The sequence below is a fragment of the Syngnathus scovelli genome, unplaced genomic scaffold, assembly GCF_024217435.2.
Source record: "Syngnathus scovelli strain Florida unplaced genomic scaffold, RoL_Ssco_1.2 HiC_scaffold_25, whole genome shotgun sequence".
Classification (NCBI taxonomy): domain Eukaryota; kingdom Metazoa; phylum Chordata; class Actinopteri; order Syngnathiformes; family Syngnathidae; genus Syngnathus; species Syngnathus scovelli.
Window position 1 is genome coordinate 614493 of NW_026061342.1, and position 20389 is coordinate 634881.

Here is a 20389-nt window from a genome sequence, read left to right on the forward strand (position 1 = left end):
AAGGAAGGAAATTAAACATTAACATTTAGCCTCAACCAACATTCACAGATACAACGCAACGCAAACTACACAAACATAAATCTTTTTAAACACAATGAGTTGTACTTACCGTGTACGCTCTAGACGGTCCACTTGCAAGCAGAAAATAAAGATATTTCTGTTGATAATCGTCGTGTTTGTATCCGTTGTCTCGCTCAAGGCCATTGCGCCCACAGATTTGAATTTTGGCCAGAGTTCAGCCTATTGACGTCATTTCCGCGGTGTAATAGCCGCATATCTGAAACGGCAAAGTTAAGAGTAGAGTTAAATAAAGTTTTTAATCAACGCAATAATTTACAAACGTTGACCAGTCGAAATAATCGTCGAAATTTGGCGTCTGTGGCTGGAAGCAGACGCCGAGTTCGACGTTCCTCCCAAATGCCACACTGCCTCGCTTTTCAGGCCAACAAAAAAACATATTTTTCAAAACAATGAGTTGTAATTACCTTGTACGCTCTAGACGGTCAAGTTGCAAGCTGAAAACAAAAATATTTGTCTTGTTAGTCGTCGTGTTACTAACCGCTGTGTCTTGTTTGCCAGCATTGCCGCTTTCCTACTTCCTGTTGCAAGCCACGCCCACGGATTATAATTTTGCCATGAGTTCCGCCTATTGACGTCATGTCCGCGTCGCATGACTGCGACGTAATATTATCTAAAACTGTTTGTGCGGCATGGTGTTGTTCTGTGCGGTATTGTGTTATTCTGTGCGGCGTCGTGTTGTTCTGTGCGGCGTAGTGTTGTTCAGTGCGGCGTCGTGTTGTTCAGTGCGGCATGTTGTTGTTCAGTGCGGCATGTTGTTGTTCAGTACGGCATGGTGTTGTTCAGTGCGGCATGGTGTTGTTCAGTGCGGCATGGTGTTGTTCAGTGCGGCATGGTGTTGTTCAGTGCGGCATGGTGTTGTTCAGTGCGGCATGGTGTTGTTCAGTGCGGCATGGTGTTGTTCAGTGCGGCATGGTGTTGTTCAGTGCGGCATGGTGTTGTTCAGTGCGGCATGGTGTAGTTCACTGCGGCATGGTGTAGTTCAGTGCGGCATGGTGTAGTTCAGTGCGGCATGGTGTTGTTCAGTGCGGGATGGTGTTGTTCAGTGCGGCATGGTGTTGTTCAGTGCGACATGGTGTTGTTCAGTGCGACATGATGTTGTTCAGTGCGGCATAATGTTGTTCAGTGCGGCATAATGTTGTTCAGTGCGGCATAATGTTGTTCAGTGCGGCATGGTGTTTTTCAGTGCGGCATGGTGTTGTTCAGTGCGGGATGGTGTTGTTCAGTGCGGCATGGTGTTGTTCAGTGCGGCATGGTGTTGTTCAGTGCGGCATGGTGTTGTTCAGTGCGGCATGGTGTTGTTCAGTGCGGCGTCGTGTTGTTCAGTGCGGCGTCGTGTTGTTCAGTGCGGCGTCGTGTTGTTCAGTGCAGCATGGTGTTGTTCAGTGCGGAATGGTGTTGTTCAGTGCGGCATGGTGTTGTTCAGTGCGGCATGGTGTTGTTCAGTGCGGCATGGTGTTGTTAAGTGCGGCGTAATGTTGTTCAGTGGGGCATGGTGTTGTTCAGTGCGGCATGGTGTTGTTCAGTGCGGCATGGTGTTGTTCAGTGCGGCATGGTGTTGTTCAGTGCGGCATGGTGCTGTTCAGTGCGGCATGGTGCTGTTCAGTGCGGCATGGTGCTGTTCAGTGCGGCATGGTGTTGTTCAGTGCGGCATGGTGTTGTTCAGTGCGGCATGGTGTTGTTCAGTGCGGCATGGTGTTGTTCAGTGCGGCATGGTGTTGTTCAGTGCGGCATAATGTTGTTCAGTGCGGCATAATGTTGTTCAGTGCGGCATAATGTTGTTCAGTGCGGCATAATGTTGTTCAGTGCGGCATAATGTTGTTCAGTGCGGGATGGTGTTGTTCAGTGCGGCATGGTGTTGTTCAGTGCGGCATGGTGTTGTTCAGTGCGGCATGGTGTTGTTCAGTGCGGCATGGTGTTGTTCAGTGCGGCATGGTGTTGTTCAGTGCGGCATGGTGTTGTTCAGTGCGGCATGGTGTTGTTCAGTGCGGCATGGTGTTGTTCAGTGCGGGATGGTGTTGTTCAGTGCGGGATGGTGTTGTTCAGTGCGGCATGGTGTTCAGTGCGGCATAATGTTGTTCAGTGCGGCATAATGTTGTTCAGTGCGGCATGGTGTTGTTCAGTGCGGCATAATGTTGTTCAGTGCGGCATAATGTTGTTCAGTGCGGTATAATGTTGTTCAGTGCTGCATGGTGTTGTTCAGTGCTGCATGGTGTTGTTCAGTGCGGGATGGTGTTGTTCAGTGCGGCATGGTGTTGTTCAGTGCGGCATGGTGTTGTTCAGTGCGGCATGGTGTTGTTCAGTGCGGCATGGTGTTGTTCAGTGCGGCATGGTGTTGTTCAGTGCGGCGTGGTGTTGTTCAGTGCGGCATGGTGTTGTTCAGTGCGGCATGGTGTTGTTCAGTGCGGCATGGTGTTGTTCAGTGCGGCATGGTGTAGTTCAGTGCGGCATGGTGTTGTTCAGTGCGGCATGGTGTAGTTCAGTGCGGCATGGTGTTGTTCAGTGCGGGATGGTGTTGTTCAGTGCGGCATGGTGTTGTTCAGTGCGGCATGGTGTTGTTCAGTGCGACATGATGTTGTTCAGTGCGGCATAATGTTGTTCAGTGCGGCATAATGTTGTTCAGTGCGGCATAATGTTGTTCAGTGCGGCATGGTGTTGTTCAGTGCGGGATGGTGTTGTTCAGTGCGGCATGGTGTTGTTCAGTGCGGCATGGTGTTGTTCAGTGCGGCATGGTGTTGTTCAGTGCGGCATGGTGTTGTTCAGTGCGGCATGGTGTTGTTCAGTGCGGCATGGTGTTGTTCAGTGCGGCATGGTGTTGTTCAGTGCGGCATGGTGTTGTTCAGTGCGGCATGGTGTTGTTCAGTGCGGCATGGTGTTGTTCAGTGCGGGATGGTGTTGTTCAGTGCGGCATGGTGTTCAGTGCGGCATAATGTTGTTCAGTGCGGCATAATGTTGTTCAGTGCGGCATGGTGTTGTTCAGTGCGGCATAATGTTGTTCAGTGCGGCATAATGTTGTTCAGTGCGGCATAATGTTGTTCAGTGCGGCATGGTGTAGTTCAGTGCGGCATGGTGTAGTTCAGTGCGGCATGGTGTTGTTCAGTGCGGAATGGTGTTGTTCAGTGCGGGATGGTGTTGTTCAGTGCGGGATGGTGTTGTTCAGTGCGGGATGGTGTTGTTCAGTGCGGGATGGTGTTGTTCAGTGCGGGATGGTGTTGTTCAGTGCGGGATGGTGTTGTTTAGTGCGGGATGGTGTTGTTCAGTGCGGGATGGTGTTGTTCAGTTTGGCATGGTGTTGTTCAGTGCGGCATGGTGTTGTTCAGTGCGGCATGGTGTTGTTCAGTGCGGGATGGTGTTGTTCAGTGCGGGATGGTGTTGTTCAGTGCGGGATGGTGTTGTTCAGTGCGGCATGGTGTTGTTCAGTGCGGCATGGTGTTGTTCGGCATGGTGTTGTTCGGCATGGTGTTGTTCAGTGCGGAATGGTGTTGTTCAGTGCAGGATGGTGTTGTTCAGTGCGGGATGGTGTTGTTCAGTGCGGGATGGTGTTGTTCAGTGCGGGATGGTGTTGTTCAGTGCGGGATGGTGTTGTTCAGTGCGGGATGGTGTTGTTCAGTGCGGGATGGTGTTGTTCAGTGCGGCATGGTGTTGTTCAGTGCGGCATGGTGTTGTTCAGTGCGGGATGGTGTTGTTCAGTGCGGGATGGTGTTGTTCAGTGCGGGATGGTGTTGTTCAGTGCGGGATGGTGTTGTTCAGTGCGGGATGGTGTTGTTCAGTGCGGCATGGTGTTGTTCAGTGCGGCATGGTGTTGTTCGGCATGGTGTTGTTCGGCATGGTGTTGTTCAGTGCGGCATGGTGTTGTTCAGTGCGGGATGGTGTTCAGTGCGGGATGGTGTTGTTCAGTGCGGGATGGTGTTGTTCAGTGCGGCATGGTGTTGTTCAGTGCGGCATGGTGTTGTTCAGTGCGGCATGGTGTTGTTCAGTGCGGCATGGTGTTGTTCAGTGCGGCATGGTGTTGTTAAGTGCGGCGTAATGTTGTTCAGTGGGGCATGGTGTTGTTCAGTGCGGCATGGTGTTGTTCAGTGCGGCATGGTGTTGTTCAGTGCGGCATGGTGTTGTTCAGTGCGGCATGGTGCTGTTCAGTGCGGCATGGTGCTGTTCAGTGCGGCATGGTGTTGTTCAGTGCGGCATGGTGTTGTTCAGTGCGGCATGGTGTTGTTCAGTGCGGCATGGTGTTGTTCAGTGCGGCATGGTGTTGTTCAGTGCGGCATGGTGTTGTTCAGTGCGGCATATGTTGTTCAGTGCGGCATAATGTTGTTCAGTGCGGCATAATGTTGTTCAGTGCGGCATAATGTTGTTCAGTGCGGCATAATGTTGTTCAGTGCGGGATGGTGTTGTTCAGTGCGGCATGGTGTTGTTCAGTGCGGCATGTTGTTGTTCAGTGCGGCATGGTGTTGTTCAGTGCGGCATGGTGTTGTTCAGTGCGGCATGGTGTTGTTCAGTGCGGCATGGTGTTGTTCAGTGCGGCATGGTGTTGTTCAGTGCGGGATGGTGTTGTTCAGTGCGGGATGGTGTTGTTCAGTGCGGCATGGTGTTCAGTGCGGCATAATGTTGTTCAGTGCGGCATAATGTTGTTCAGTGCGGCATGGTGTTGTTCAGTGCGGCATAATGTTGTTCAGTGCGGCATAATGTTGTTCAGTGCGGTATAATGTTGTTCAGTGCTGCATGGTGTTGTTCAGTGCTGCATGGTGTTGTTCAGTGCGGGATGGTGTTGTTCAGTGCGGCATGGTGTTGTTCAGTGCGGCATGGTGTTGTTCAGTGCGGCATGGTGTTGTTCAGTGCGGCATGGTGTTGTTCAGTGCGGCGTGGTGTTGTTCAGTGCGGCATGGTGTTGTTCAGTGCGGCATGGTGTTGTTCAGTGCGGCATGGTGTTGTTCAGTGCGGCATGGTGTAGTTCAGTGCGGCATGGTGTTGTTCAGTGCGGCATGGTGTAGTTCAGTGCGGCATGGTGTTGTTCAGTGCGGGATGGTGTTGTTCAGTGCGGCATGGTGTTGTTCAGTGCGGCATGGTGTTGTTCAGTGCGACATGATGTTGTTCAGTGCGGCATAATGTTGTTCAGTGCGGCATAATGTTGTTCAGTGCGGCATAATGTTGTTCAGTGCGGCATGGTGTTGTTTAGTGCGGGATGGTGTTGTTCAGTGCGGCATGGTGTTGTTCAGTGCGGCATGGTGTTGTTCAGTGCGGCATGGTGTTGTTCAGTGCGGCATGGTGTTGTTCAGTGCGGCATGGTGTTGTTCAGTGCGGCATGGTGTTGTTCAGTGCGGCATGGTGTTGTTCAGTGCGGCATGGTGTTGTTCAGTGCGGCATGGTGTTGTTCAGTGCGGGATGGTGTTGTTCAGTGCGGCATGGTGTTCAGTGCGGCATAATGTTGTTCAGTGCGGCATAATGTTGTTCAGTGCGGCATGGTGTTGTTCAGTGCGGCATAATGTTGTTCAGTGCGGCATAATGTTGTTCAGTGCGGCATAATGTTGTTCAGTGCGGCATGGTGTAGTTCAGTGCGGCATGGTGTAGTTCAGTGCGGCATGGTGTTGTTCAGTGCGGAATGGTGTTGTTCAGTGCGGGATGGTGTTGTTCAGTGCGGGATGGTGTTGTTCAGTGCGGGATGGTGTTGTTCAGTGCGGGATGGTGTTGTTCAGTGCGGGATGGTGTTGTTCAGTGCGGGATGGTGTTGTTCAGTGCGGGATGGTGTTGTTCAGTGCGGGATGGTGTTGTTCAGTTTGGCATGGTGTTGTTCAGTGCGGCATGGTGTTGTTCAGTGCGGCATGGTGTTGTTCAGTGCGGGATGGTGTTGTTCAGTGCGGGATGGTGTTGTTCAGTGCGGGATGGTGTTGTTCAGTGCGGCATGGTGTTGTTCAGTGCAGCATGGTGTTGTTCGGCATGGTGTTGTTCGGCATGGTGTTGTTCAGTGCGGAATGGTGTTGTTCAGTGCGGGATGGTGTTGTTCAGTGCGGGATGGTGTTGTTCAGTGCGGGATGGTGTTGTTCAGTGCGGGATGGTGTTGTTCAGTGCGGGATGGTGTTGTTCAGTGCGGGATGGTGTTGTTCAGTGCGGGATGGTGTTGTTCAGTGCGGGATGGTGTTGTTCAGTTTGGCATGGTGTTGTTCAGTGCGGCATGGTGTTGTTCAGTGCGGCATGGTGTTGTTCAGTGCGGGATGGTGTTGTTCAGTGCGGGATGGTGTTGTTCAGTGCGGGATGGTGTTGTTCAGTGCGGGATGGTGTTGTTCAGTGCGGGATGGTGTTGTTCAGTGCGGCATGGTGTTGTTCAGTGCGGCATGGTGTTGTTCGGCATGGTGTTGTTCGGCATGGTGTTGTTCAGTGCGGCATGGTGTTGTTCAGTGCGGGATGGTGTTCAGTGCGGGATGGTGTTGTTCAGTGCGGGATGGTGTTGTTCAGTGCGGCATGGTGTTGTTCAGTGCGGCATGGTGTTGTTCAGTGCGGCATGGTGTTGTTCAGTGCGGCATGGTGTTGTTAAGTGCGGCGTAATGTTGTTCAGTGGGGCATGGTGTTGTTCAGTGCGGCATGGTGTTGTTCAGTGCGGCATGGTGTTGTTCAGTGCGGCATGGTGTTGTTCAGTGCGGCATGGTGCTGTTCAGTGCGGCATGGTGTTGTTCAGTGCGGCATGGTGTTGTTCAGTGCGGCATGGTGTTGTTCAGTGCGGCATGGTGTTGTTCAGTGCGGCATGGTGTTGTTCAGTGCGGCATAATGTTGTTCAGTGCGGCATAATGTTGTTCAGTGCGGCATAATGTTGTTCAGTGCGGCATAATGTTGTTCAGTGCGGCATAATGTTGTTCAGTGCGGCATAATGTTGTTCAGTGCGGGATGGTGTTGTTCAGTGCGGCATGGTGTTGTTCAGTGCGGCATGGTGTTGTTCAGTGCGGCATGGTGTTGTTCAGTGCGGCATGGTGTTGTTCAGTGCGGCATGGTGTTGTTCAGTGTGGCATGGTGTTGTTCAGTGCGGCATGGTGTTGTTCAGTGCGGCATGGTGTTGTTCAGTGCGGGATGGTGTTGTTCAGTGCGGGATGGTGTTGTTCAGTGCGGCATGGTGTTCAGTGCGGCATAATGTTGTTCAGTGCGGCATAATGTTGTTCAGTGCGGCATGGTGTTGTTCAGTGCGGCATAATGTTGTTCAGTGCGGCATAATGTTGTTCAGTGCGGTATAATGTTGTTCAGTGCTGCATGGTGTTGTTCAGTGCTGCATGGTGTTGTTCAGTGCGGGATGGTGTTGTTCAGTGCGGCATGGTGTTGTTCAGTGCGGCATGGTGTTGTTCAGTGCGGCATGGTGTTGTTCAGTGCGGCATGGTGTTGTTCAGTGCGGCGTGGTGTTGTTCAGTGCGGCATGGTGTTGTTCAGTGCGGCATGGTGTTGTTCAGTGCGGCATGGTGTTGTTCAGTGCGGCATGGTGTAGTTCAGTGCGGCATGGTGTTGTTCAGTGCGGCATGGTGTAGTTCAGTGCGGCATGGTGTTGTTCAGTGCGGGATGGTGTTGTTCAGTGCGGCATGGTGTTGTTCAGTGCGGCATGGTGTTGTTCAGTGCGACATGATGTTGTTCAGTGCGGCATAATGTTGTTCAGTGCGGCATAATGTTGTTCAGTGCGGCATAATGTTGTTCAGTGCGGCATGGTGTTGTTTAGTGCGGGATGGTGTTGTTCAGTGCGGCATGGTGTTGTTCAGTGCGGCATGGTGTTGTTCAGTGCGGCATGGTGTTGTTCAGTGCGGCATGGTGTTGTTCAGTGCGGCATGGTGTTGTTCAGTGCGGCATGGTGTTGTTCAGTGCGGCATGGTGTTGTTCAGTGCGGCATGGTGTTGTTCAGTGCGGCATGGTGTTGTTCAGTGCGGGATGGTGTTGTTCAGTGCGGCATGGTGTTCAGTGCGGCATAATGTTGTTCAGTGCGGCATAATGTTGTTCAGTGCGGCATGGTGTTGTTCAGTGCGGCATAATGTTGTTCAGTGCGGCATAATGTTGTTCAGTGCGGCATAATGTTGTTCAGTGCGGCATGGTGTAGTTCAGTGCGGCATGGTGTAGTTCAGTGCGGCATGGTGTTGTTCAGTGCGGAATGGTGTTGTTCAGTGCGGGATGGTGTTGTTCAGTGCGGGATGGTGTTGTTCAGTGCGGGATGGTGTTGTTCAGTGCGGGATGGTGTTGTTCAGTGCGGGATGGTGTTGTTCAGTGCGGGATGGTGTTGTTCAGTGCGGGATGGTGTTGTTCAGTGCGGGATGGTGTTGTTCAGTTTGGCATGGTGTTGTTCAGTGCGGCATGGTGTTGTTCAGTGCGGGATGGTGTTGTTCAGTGCGGCATGGTGTTCAGTGCGGCATAATGTTGTTCAGTGCGGCATAATGTTGTTCAGTGCGGCATGGTGTTGTTCAGTGCGGCATAATGTTGTTCAGTGCGGCATAATGTTGTTCAGTGCGGCATAATGTTGTTCAGTGCGGCATGGTGTAGTTCAGTGCGGCATGGTGTAGTTCAGTGCGGCATGGTGTTGTTCAGTGCGGAATGGTGTTGTTCAGTGCGGGATGGTGTTGTTCAGTGCGGGATGGTGTTGTTCAGTGCGGGATGGTGTTGTTCAGTGCGGGATGGTGTTGTTCAGTGCGGGATGGTGTTGTTCAGTGCGGGATGGTGTTGTTCAGTGCGGGATGGTGTTGTTCAGTGCGGGATGGTGTTGTTCAGTTTGGCATGGTGTTGTTCAGTGCGGCATGGTGTTGTTCAGTGCGGCATGGTGTTGTTCAGTGCGGGATGGTGTTGTTCAGTGCGGGATGGTGTTGTTCAGTGCGGGATGGTGTTGTTCAGTGCGGCATGGTGTTGTTCAGTGCGGCATGGTGTTGTTCGGCATGGTGTTGTTCGGCATGGTGTTGTTCAGTGCGGAATGGTGTTGTTCAGTGCGGGATGGTGTTGTTCAGTGCGGGATGGTGTTGTTCAGTGCGGGATGGTGTTGTTCAGTGCGGGATGGTGTTGTTCAGTGCGGGATGGTGTTGTTCAGTGCGGGATGGTGTTGTTCAGTGCGGGATGGTGTTGTTCAGTGCGGGATGGTGTTGTTCAGTTTGGCATGGTGTTGTTCAGTGCGGCATGGTGTTGTTCAGTGCGGCATGGTGTTGTTCAGTGCGGGATGGTGTTGTTCAGTGCGGGATGGTGTTGTTCAGTGCGGGATGGTGTTGTTCAGTGCGGGATGGTGTTGTTCAGTGCGGGATGGTGTTGTTCAGTGCGGCATGGTGTTGTTCAGTGCGGCATGGTGTTGTTCGGCATGGTGTTGTTCAGTGCGGCATGGTGTTGTTCAGTGCGGGATGGTGTTCAGTGCGGGATGGTGTTGTTCAGTGCGGGATGGTGTTGTTCAGTGCGGCATGGTGTTGTTCAGTGCGGCATGGTGTTGTTCAGTGCGGCATGGTGTAGTTCAGTGCGGCATGGTGTTGTTCAGTGCGGCATGGTGTAGTTCAGTGCGGCATGGTGTTGTTCAGTGCGGGATGGTGTTGTTCAGTGCGGCATGGTGTTGTTCAGTGCGACATGATGTTGTTCAGTGCGGCATAATGTTGTTCAGTGTGGCATAGTGTTGTTCAGTGCGGCATAGTGTTGTTCAGTGCGGCATGGTGTTGTTTAGTGCGGGATGGTGTTGTTCAGTGCGGCATGGTGTTGTTCAGTGCGACATGGTGTTGTTCAGTGCGGCATGGTGTTGTTCAGTGCGGCATGGTGTTGTTCAGTGCGGCATGGTGTTGTTCAGTGCGGCATGGTGTTGTTCAGTGCGGCATGGTGTTGTTCAGTGCGGGATGGTGTTGTTCAATGCGGCATGGTGTTCAGTGCGGCATAATGTTGTTCAGTGCGGCATAATGTTGTTCAGTGCGGCATGGTGTTGTTCAGTGCGGCATAATGTTGTTCAGTGCGGCATAATGTTGTTCAGTGCGGTATATTGTTGTTCAGTGGGGCATAATGTTGTTCAGTGCGGCATGGTGTTGTTCAGTGCGGGATGGTGTTTTTCAGTGCGGCATGGTGTTGTTCAGTGCGGCATGGTGTTGTTCAGTGCGGCATGGTGTTGTTCAGTGCGGCATGGTGTTGTTCAGTGCGGCATGGTGTTGTTCAGTGCGGCATGGTGTTGTTCAGTGCGGCATTGTGTTGTTCAGTGCGGCATGGTGTTGTTCAGTGCGGCATGGTGTAGTTCAGTGCGGCATGGTGTAGTTCAGTGCGGCATGGTGTTGTTCAGTGCGGCATGGTGTTGTTCAGTGCGGGATGGTGTTGTTCAGTGCGGGATGGTGTTGTTCAGTGCGGGATGGTGTTGTTCAGTGCGGGATGGTGTTGTTCAGTTTGGCATGGTGTTGTTCAGTGCGGCATGGTGTTGTTCAGTGCGGCATGGTGTTGTTCAGTGCGGGATGGTGTTGTTCAGTGCGGGATGGTGTTGTTCAGTGCGGGATGGTGTTGTTCAGTGCGGGATGGTGTTGTTCAGTGCGGCATGGTGTTGTTCAGTGCGGCATGGTGTTGTTCGGCATGGTGTTGTTCAGTGCGGCATGGTGTTGTTCAGTGCGGCATGGTGTTGTTCAGTGCGGGATGGTGTTCAGTGCGGGATGGTGTTGTTCAGTGCGGGATGGTGTTGTTCAGTGCGGCATGGTGTTGTTCAGTGCGGCATGGTGTTGTTCAGTGCGGCATAATGTTGTTCAGTGCGGCATAGTGTTGTTCAGTGCGGCATGGTGTTGTTCAGTGCGGCATGGTGTTGTTCAGTGCGGCATGGTGTTGTTCAGTGCGGCATGGTGTTGTTCAGTGCGGCATGGTGTTGTTCAGTGCGGCATGGTGTTGTTCAGTGCGGCATGGTGTTGTTCAGTGCGGCATGGTGTTGTTCAGTGCGGCATGGTGTTGTTCAGTGCGGCATGGTGTTGTTCAGTGCGGCATGGTGTTGTTCAGTGCGGCGTCGTGTTGTTCAGTGCAGCATGGTGTTGTTCAGTGCGGCATGGTGTTGTTCAGTGCGGCATGGTGTTGTTCAGTGCGGCATGGTGTTAAGTGCGGCATGGTGTTGTTCAGTGCGGCGTAATGTTGTTCAGTGCGGCGTAATGTTGTTCAGTGCGGCGTAATGTTGTTCAGTGGGGCATGGTGTTGTTCAGTGCGGCATGGTGTTGTTCAGTGCGGCATGGTGTTGTTCAGTGCGGCATGGTGTTGTTCAGTGCGGCATGGTGTTGTTCAGTGCGGCATGGTGCTGTTCAGTGCGGCATGGTGCTGTTCAGTGCGGCATGGTGTTGTTCAGTGCGGCATGGTGTTGTTCAGTGCGGCATGGTGTTGTTCAGTGCGGCATGGTGTTGTTCAGTGCGGCATGGTGTTGTTCAGTGCGGCATGGTGTTGTTCAGTGCGGCATGGTGTTGTTCAGTGCGGCATAATGTTGTTCAGTGCGGCATGGTGTTGTTCAGTGCGGCATGGTGTTGTTCAGTGCGGCATAATGTTGTTCAGTGCGGCATAATGTTGTTCAGTGCGGCACCTAGCACCTAGAAGGTAAATAAATAGGAAGGAAGGACTCACCGGTGACGTCGTCGCCCACGTCCAAGCGTTGTACTTTGTATTTTCATCCTTCTGACAGTGGAAAACATATAGCCAACAAACACCGTGGAACCTAAACGAATGAAAGAAAACTATCATTTGGCCACAACCAACATTCACAGATACAACACAATGTGACGTGCGGTGTTGAGGTTAAAGGTTGAGTGAAGGGCCCTCGTTTTAAACTACTTTTTTGAAAAGGAGTGGGAACAAGTAAGACGTATTTAATTTATTTATTGGGAAGTAGTAAGACTTATTAAATTTATTTAATCTACTTTTCTTCCCAGGCAAAATTTGATGTGCTGCAATTCCAAATTTCCAAAGTGAATGAAGGAATGAAATCCTTTAAATTATGATTTTGTATAAATACTAGGCATAAACACAAAATCTACGGCACAAAATGGGCAGACTTTACTTGTTTGAAAAGGACTGGTTACAAGACAGACTTTTTTAATTTATTTAATGGGAAGAAGACTTATTTAGTTTAATTGATCTTTTTTTGTTCCCTGGCAAAATTCGATTTGCTGCAATTCCAAATTTCCAAAGTGAATGAAGGAATGAAGTCGTTTAAATTATGATTTTGTATAAATACTAGGCATAGACACAAAATCTACGGCACAAAACGGGCAGACTTTACTTGTTTGAAGAGGACTGGTTGCAAGACCAAGTGGGAGACTGCTCCTCCCCAATTGTAGGACAAGCAGACTGAAGAACTCCTTTGTCCCCCAAGCCATCAAGCTATTCAACTCCTCACTGGGGAGGAGGTGACATGGACATGAACAGGGACATAACTGTACACATTCTCTTTTACATTTCATTGCTATCTCTTGCACTGTGTGTATTTCGGCATCTTCTGTATATCTTGATCTCTTGTGTTTTTCTTGTGTATCTTGTATTTTACTGCTACTGGACACAGAATTTCCCTGAAGGAGTAATCCCAAGGGATTAATAAAGTTGAGTCTAAGTCTAAGTCTAAGTCTAAGTCTAAGACAGACTTTTCTGATTTATTTAATGGGAAGAAGACTTATTTAGTTTATTTAATCTCTTTTTGTTGCCTGGCAAAATTGGATTTGCTGAAATTGTATTTTGCCAAATCTTGACTTGAGACCTGATAGGAAGTATTAAACGCTCAGTTAAATCGATACAAGTTGGTAATAAGAGCGAGTAATGTTGGTTGAAGCGATGAATGAAGGTTAAAAGCAATTTAAATTATGACTTTGTATAAATACTAGATATTAACAGAACATCTACTGCGCAAAATGGGCAGAGTTTACTTGTTTGAGAAGGAGTGGCTTATTTAAGTCTAAGATTTATTTAATCTGTTTGTTCCCAGGCAAAATTGGATGTGATGCAATTCCAAATTTCACCACATGATGGTGCCAAATTTTGACTTCATAGGACATATTCAACACTTAACTATTATGTTCAAGGTAATCAGATTTGTTTATTATTCTAATGGCCTTTTCAAAACTATTCTGGATTACTACTTTGGATCTATTCTACATTACTTGGCAACAACATACTCTGTAACAGATTAGGCAGTATAATCACATATGTTAACTTGAGAGTGCCCACACTCAATCTACTTATCGTGATGTGTTAAATCAATTACTGTTAGACATTATTATTCTGATAATCTACCAAATCTTTGAATTGAAGAATTTGTGATTTAATTAATAGCTTGTTGTTATGTTCAGGGTAATCAGACTTGTATATAATTCTAATGGCCTTCTTTTGAAAACTATTCTGAATTACAACTTTGGATCTTATATTACTTTGCAACAATATACTCGGTGACAGATTAGGCAGTATAATCACATATGTTAACTTCAGTGCCCACACTGTATTTATTTATGGTTATTTGTTAAATCAAGTACTGTTAGACATGAAATAGGAAGTGTTTAACATAAATGTTATGGCTACTCACCGTTGTAGCTCGCTCCTGGACAATGATACGAGCCTCTTCTTGCAGTGGAAAACTTGCAGCCAACAAACACCGTGGAACCTAAAGGAATGAAATTAAACATTAACATTTCGCCTGGACCAATATTCACACGTACAACGCAACGCGGCTACACTTCTGCTAGCGCCTCAGCTACACGTTGCTATTACAAACGTAAATCTCTTTAAACACAATGAGTGTTACTTACCGTGTACGCTGTAGACGGTCCAGTTGCAAGCAGAAAATAAAGATATTTCTGTTGATATTCGTCGTTGCTCAGTGGCTCACGGCCATCGCGCCAACAGATTTGAATTTTGGTGGAAGTTCAGCCAATTACGTCATATCCGCGGCACATGACTGCGACGTAATACCCGCTTATCTGAAACGGCAGTTAAAAGTAGAGTTACATCAAGTTTTTTTTTTTAATCAACGCAATCATTTACAACCGTTGACCAGAAAGAATCGTCGAAATTCGACGTTCCCCCCAAACGCCACACTCACTCGCTTTTCAGGGCAACAAAAGTACTTCTTTTTAAAAACGATGAGTTGTACTTACCGTGTACGCTCTGGACGGTCCAGTTGCAAGCAGAAAATAAAAATATTTCTCTCGTTAGTCGTATGTTACCATCCGCTGTGTCTTTGTCAACATCGCCATTTTCCTACTTCCTGTTGCGAGCCACGCCCACGGATTTAAATTCTGGCGGAAGAGCCCGCCCATTGGCGTCGTTTTCGCGTATAGCAAATCCGATTGGTTGGGAAGGGGGCGCGGTTATGCAGCCGAGGGGTCCTGTGATCGGTGGGATGTAAAGTAGGCGTCGACGTCACGTCCGCGTCACGTGACCACGACGTGGCAGACGTCATATAGCAACCGCTGTTTTGTTTAGTAGACTTACAGTTGTTATGCATTGACATAATGGCGCACACTCCAAATAGATTTAAATAAATTAAATAATTCTTCTGCCCACTCCCTTTTAAACAAGTTAACTCTCCCCGCGGATTTGAATTCCGGCGGAAGTTCTTACAGTTGTTATGCGTTGACATAATGGCGCACTGGTTAGCATGTCCACCTCTTAAGCATGATGTTGCGGGTTCGACGCCTGATCAATGTTAGCATGGAGTGAGCTGAAGTGCATGGCGCTGAAGATTTGAATCTTTGAAATGCGCTGAGGTCTGACGTATCAGGCAGAATGGTTTGCCATCACGTTCAACAAAAAATAGAAACTTTCCCACTCTGATAAAAACGTCCTGTGTTCATCTACATATTTTCGTTTTGCTGTGCATCTTTTCCCTGCCATTTCGAGAGCCCAATTGACACTAATAGTTTACTGGAATGTGTTTGCCCATCCTACTTTGTGGAATTTCACCACATGCGCTTTTGACGAAAATACTAAATTGAACTCAAGTGAAGCCAACACGCACAACCCCCCCCCCCCCCCCCACACACACACACACACACACACGCACACACCTACACACACACACACACAAATGTTGATATGAACATAAAAGAGCCGCATGCGGTTCGGGAGTTGCGGCTTGGCCAAACCTGTACTATACAACTTTATTTGTGTAAAATTTTCACAACAGCTGTCACACAAACAAAGCGGGAAAAACCGAAGACGTGCGTGTTCCGCCCACGCTGGATTTATTTGCACCTTTGAAAAGACACCGTATTGCCGCAGATGTGGCAAAGAGTACTTTTGGGCATCTGAGACGGAAGGATGTCCAAAGCATCACGTCACCTGCTCTGGTAGGAATGGTGGTGGGACGTTGAGGTCAACCGCTTTGGGGTTGGCTGAATCTTTGGTCGCAGGATGCCACACACTTGAAGACAGAAGCAGAAAAGCAGAGCTAAATGCAAAATGTACTCACCGGTCCAGTAATGCCAGACGAATGAGTGACTGAAGAATGTAGCTATTTTGTCTGAGAAAAAGGTGTGCTCATTGATAAGCTTACCTGTCCTTGTTGCTTCAGCGCTGACTCCAGATCTGCTACTCTGCTTTGATAGTGACCCATTTCTACTGTCATGTAACATGGGGGGAAGAGATGGTGCAAATGGTAAAATATGGATTGTTCACAGGAATAAATTGGCAGAGCTGAAATTCCAAATTTGTCCAAAAGATGGCGCCAGACCAAAACATGAGACCAAAAAAGGGGCCAAAATAAGCTAAGCAAGTTAAAATAGAAATAAAACAGGAACACGGTGTCGGATTGTGAGTCACGCATGGACGCACAAATGTGATTTTTACTTTTTGATTTCTTTGCTTGGCTAAAAATGTATTCTGTAACAGCTTAAAGCAATATTGTTAGTCAATTCGATCAAGGGACCCGTCACTATGAGAATAGTGGCGTGACATAAATTGTTTGGAGAAGCACAAATGTGATTTTTACTTCTTGATTTCTTTGCTTGGCTAAAAATTGATTCCCTCTTTCATGAACTGTGTTTTGCAATCGAATTGTTCTGGGATTGAATGATTTTATTAACACGGGTATCAGTGGGTGAAATTGTTCGGTTTCTGGAGTGATTAAGATTTGTAATTCTATTTCATGTTTCTTCAATAAATGTGTTGTGTATATTCATCTACTTTGTTGTGCGCTGATTTGTACTGAATGTACAATCGATGGTTCGGGGTTGATTTGACAATTTGATTAATGTGCGGGGGGGTTATTATGGTATAACATAGGACCGTAATAAATAAAAGTAACATCAGACAATTTTAGAGAATTGAATAACTTTCGTAGTTATTTGAGACACGAGTGAATTTCAATCCGTTTGAAAGTTTGCTTCGTCTGAATAAATTAACGGAAGTGTTTGAATCGGATTATCGGTTTGGTGTAGAACTGAAAGTAATTTAATTATTTGAAGGGCGCAGGCCCGTTTCCCCTTTTGACGGGCCGCGTAAAAAGTAACTCCGAACATGTTAGAGAATTAAATAACTTTCGTAGATATTTAAGGGAAGAGTGAATTTCGTCAAAAGTGAATTCGTTTGAAAATTTACTTCCTCTAAATAAAATAACGACGATGGTTAAAATAGATCATTTGAGTTGGTGAAGGATAAAAGTATTTCGATTGTCTGTCGGGCGCGGCCCAGTTCTTAATTTTGTCGGGCCGCGTCAAAAGTTAAACAGGACACGATCGAAAAATAGACTTGCCTTCCAAATTAATTACTGGGCAAATCTAAATAGAGTAAGACATTTTTATTCGTTTTAAGAAAGTTGTTATTCTTTTTAAAGCAATCAAGTGGGGTGAAGCACGCCGACAGTTAAGTGCTAGATCTACATATAAGAAGTTAGAATTAATAACGTAAAGTGCATTAATTTTCTCCTTAAATGCTATTATTGTCACACTTTTATTAATTCGATTCTCTTTCGAATAAACAAGTTGGTCGGCTCGCTGCTTGAGCGACCAAGTAGAACGGACCCATATAGACATTTACTTCGGCAAAACTAGTGCTAGGGTGCGCTATACAAACGAATCCCTGAGGTCTTAACAAAGACATCTAAAAATATCCGTAACATAATAAGAACTTCAAACATTAGCGGGGAGCCATCAATACGATGCGGTCACTTCGAAGTCTTGCCTCGAATTGAGTTACTCGGCTCGAGCTTAGGGTGACTTGAGAGGGATTGGCGTCGTACAGAAATTAGATTGATTCCGGTGGAGTTAATTTAACTCGGGTGGTTAGATTACGGACGAATCTCCGAACCCGGCTAAGACAAACCCGTTACCGGGAAGCCGGGGGCACCTTATTGAAAGAGGTGCGTTTGACACTATCATCAGCTTTTCTCTGGTCTGAAAGGAGGAGGAGGGAGGCTCCTCCTCCTCCTTTCAGACCAGAGAACACCCGAGGCTGGGTGAGAACGGGGAGGCTGCGACCCGGCCGGGGGTTGCGGGAAGGGGCGCCACCTTGATCTCCTTCTCGGCGTCGTAGTCCCCTCCGCTGGTCTGGGCTAGCAGAGCGTAGGCTCGTTGCAGCGCTTGATATTCTTGCGTCAGCTGGCGGTAGCGAAGCTCCGCCTCCTCATGCACACACCAATGCAACACAGCACTAGTACCAGAATCAGTCAGACCGGCGACAAAGCACCCGCGACGCAAAAACGAGTCCGATTCCAGGCTGAAGAGGAATGTTTGGCGCCAATACGCTGGCAGAAATGGCGGGCTACCTCTTCGGGTTCCGTGTCGGGGGTTCTGTCGGTGTGAAAAGACAAGGACGATCCGTCCGAGTCCACCAACACGTCTTCGTCGTAGCCGTAAAATGTTTCGATGACCTGCGGGCGCGGAAGCAAACATCTCTCTGAACAAACTGAAGCGACACCTCACGATGAATCGACGAGAGGAACGATAGCGAGAAAAAGGCCATTTCATCTTGCGCAACACCAAGCAGCCGCAAACAAACAGACTCACCTTGCAGGACCTCACGCTTTGTTCCTCCTCAGAGATTCTCGACGTCGGTATCGTAGCAGCAAATCTCTCTCCTGTCGACACAAATAATCCGCCTTTGAGATTCTTTGGATGCAAAGGGAACGAACGGCTCCGGCGCAGAAACAAACGCGACTCACGATGACATTTCTGACATGAGCTCCTGTCTCCAGAGCCTGAAAAACCCGTCACCGGCGATGATTGGAGGGACGCTCGTCTTTTCCAAAAGTGACAACTACAGGGTGTGTCAGGGTTTTCCAGATTATCTTTATCGTATGATTATGTTGCTTTGACTTTGACTGCAACCTGTAATAAATAATATTATTTATCCCTTATTTATCCCTATCGCTTATCCCTTCCTACACAAAGTCGTAAAACATCCCTTGCTATGTTTTGACTAGAGGTCAAGGGCTTTCTCTATTCAATCCACTCTTACACCCACCCTGTTTCTCTTAATAAAAATGCTCGTGCAGGAGCCGAGAGTCAGACTTCATTCGTACAACGGATGGACTCTCCACCTGCAGGTGTCCAAAAGAACTTACTTGTCTCCCGTGTGGTTCTTGCAAAATAAGTTGGAGCGAGCGCAACTCTAACAGGGTGCATTTTGCCACTAGCTGCCTACGGACAATGACGTCGCGCTCGCGGCTCATGGTTGACGGGCTGAGCAGCCGGGCGAGTCCGTCGTTTTCAGCGCACAGCGAGTGGCAAAGGCGCTGACAAAACGGGAGCTTTGAGCTGCTGAAAACGGCAAAACAAGTCTAAAGCGTGTTCAAACGCGTGCGCACAATGCTCCTGCTTGAAAGGTCGGAATTTAAGGGGCCAATTTTTTGGATGGCGGCCGCCGGCCAAGCTTTGGACGGAAAAGGTTTCCTGGCGACAGCGAGCGAGCGCGGCGCTGCCGTACGTGCACCGAGTCACCTGCCTGAAGACCTTGGACAAGTCGTCGATGATGTGCCGCTGCTCCACAACTTGAAGGAACTCCATTTCACCGTCCTGCTGGCCGCAACCGCGCTCCAGGTCATTGAGCGAACTAGGCCTTCTCTGTGGAACACAAATGCAGTGGACTCTGTTGGCACGCCGCCGTTGTCCGCGTCGACTTACCAAGCTTGCCATCTCCTCGTTCTCCTGGGTGACAAAGCGCACTTTGTTTTCAAGGCGACACAGCACCAGTGAGAGTTCTTCATTCTTCCTGCTCAGGCGTTTGTTTTTGTACAGGAGTGGCAGAAACTGGCTTTCTGTTTCTCTCAGTCGCTTAAGCTGCAAGCATGAAGTGCGGGATGCGAAAGACGCACAACACGCGGGCCAGAACGTATCCATTCCTTTTGCATCGGTTTGAACGGAATCGTGGCTTTGGCTCCCAATAAAAGACATCTACCAGGCAACCGACTCGCCGCGCCGCTCAACTAATAAGCAAGCGCAATGGGTGCCTCGCTGGATGGCGCGCATCAAACGTAGCGCAAACCTTCAAGCGTGCCGTCAATAAATTACCAGTTCATTGCGCTCTTCAGAAAGCAGGGCGTTTCGATCCTCCAGTTTCCTGATGACTGCGCTGAGCTCAGCGATTTTCAGATGAAACCTTCGCGTGTCCCGATCCTCCTGAGACTGAAAACGCCCCGCAACACACACACACAACCACTCGTTCAAAGTTCAAAACTGTTTTTGTGCTACCTTCCTCCAGCAACGAACTAAGTCATGCGTACTGCAAGTGTGTGATGAGGTGGCTTACGCTATGAAGAGGATTGCTAGTAGCGCCGTTGACCCCACTTCCAGGGTAGTTTAGGCCCGCCCTTTGGGAATCCCTCAGGGCAGCGGTCTGCTGCTCGGCAGCCTGAGTCTGCAGCTGAAGGCGGTGGACGTGGCCGGCCCCAGGGATTTATCCAAAACACTAACCGCTCTGTCTTTCAGCTTGATCTCATCCATCTGGATGTACAAACGGGGAGCGCTCAGGCAGGCGGGCAAACTCATTTGCCAGAATTGTGACAAAAACAAAGAGAGCAACCGGCCAATTTTTATCTTGAATCGACTAGAACACCATTGCTGTGACAAAAGCGAAGCGAGCAACCGGACGTTTTCTTCTTGTGAAATAGAATAGAATAGAATGCCTTAGGTGTCATTGCACTACAGGTATACAACGAAATTGGGAACATAGCCACGCACCGCGCATCTGATCAGTCCTACCAGTCGGCGGATCTCCCTCTCGCAGTCCCTCTTGGTTCGGCTCAGCTCCTCCCGATGCTGGTGATGAGCCGATCGGAGCTCGGCCGCTCGGGACTGCCAGGCCTGCTGGGCCGCTGCCAGGGCTTCTTCCGCGCTCCTGGTGGAGGCGACACCGCTCGGTCTCCCGACACCGCCGCGTCTCCTCCACTTCCGCCAGCAAAGCGCCCCCGCTCCTCACC

At 49.0% G+C, this 20389-nt stretch overlaps 1 long non-coding RNA gene across 1 annotated transcript; it reads right to left on the reverse strand.

The window, feature by feature from the left end:
- Positions 1-122: 122 nt before the first annotated feature.
- LOC137839911 (uncharacterized) lies at positions 123-13897 on the reverse strand. Its single transcript, XR_011086307.1, has 5 exons — positions 13782-13897; positions 13559-13636; positions 11614-11704; positions 486-515; positions 123-277 (listed from the first exon to the last, which is right to left on the reverse strand). It is a non-coding gene; the product is annotated as an uncharacterized lncRNA (long non-coding RNA).
- Between the last annotated feature and the right edge of the window lie 6492 nt (positions 13898-20389).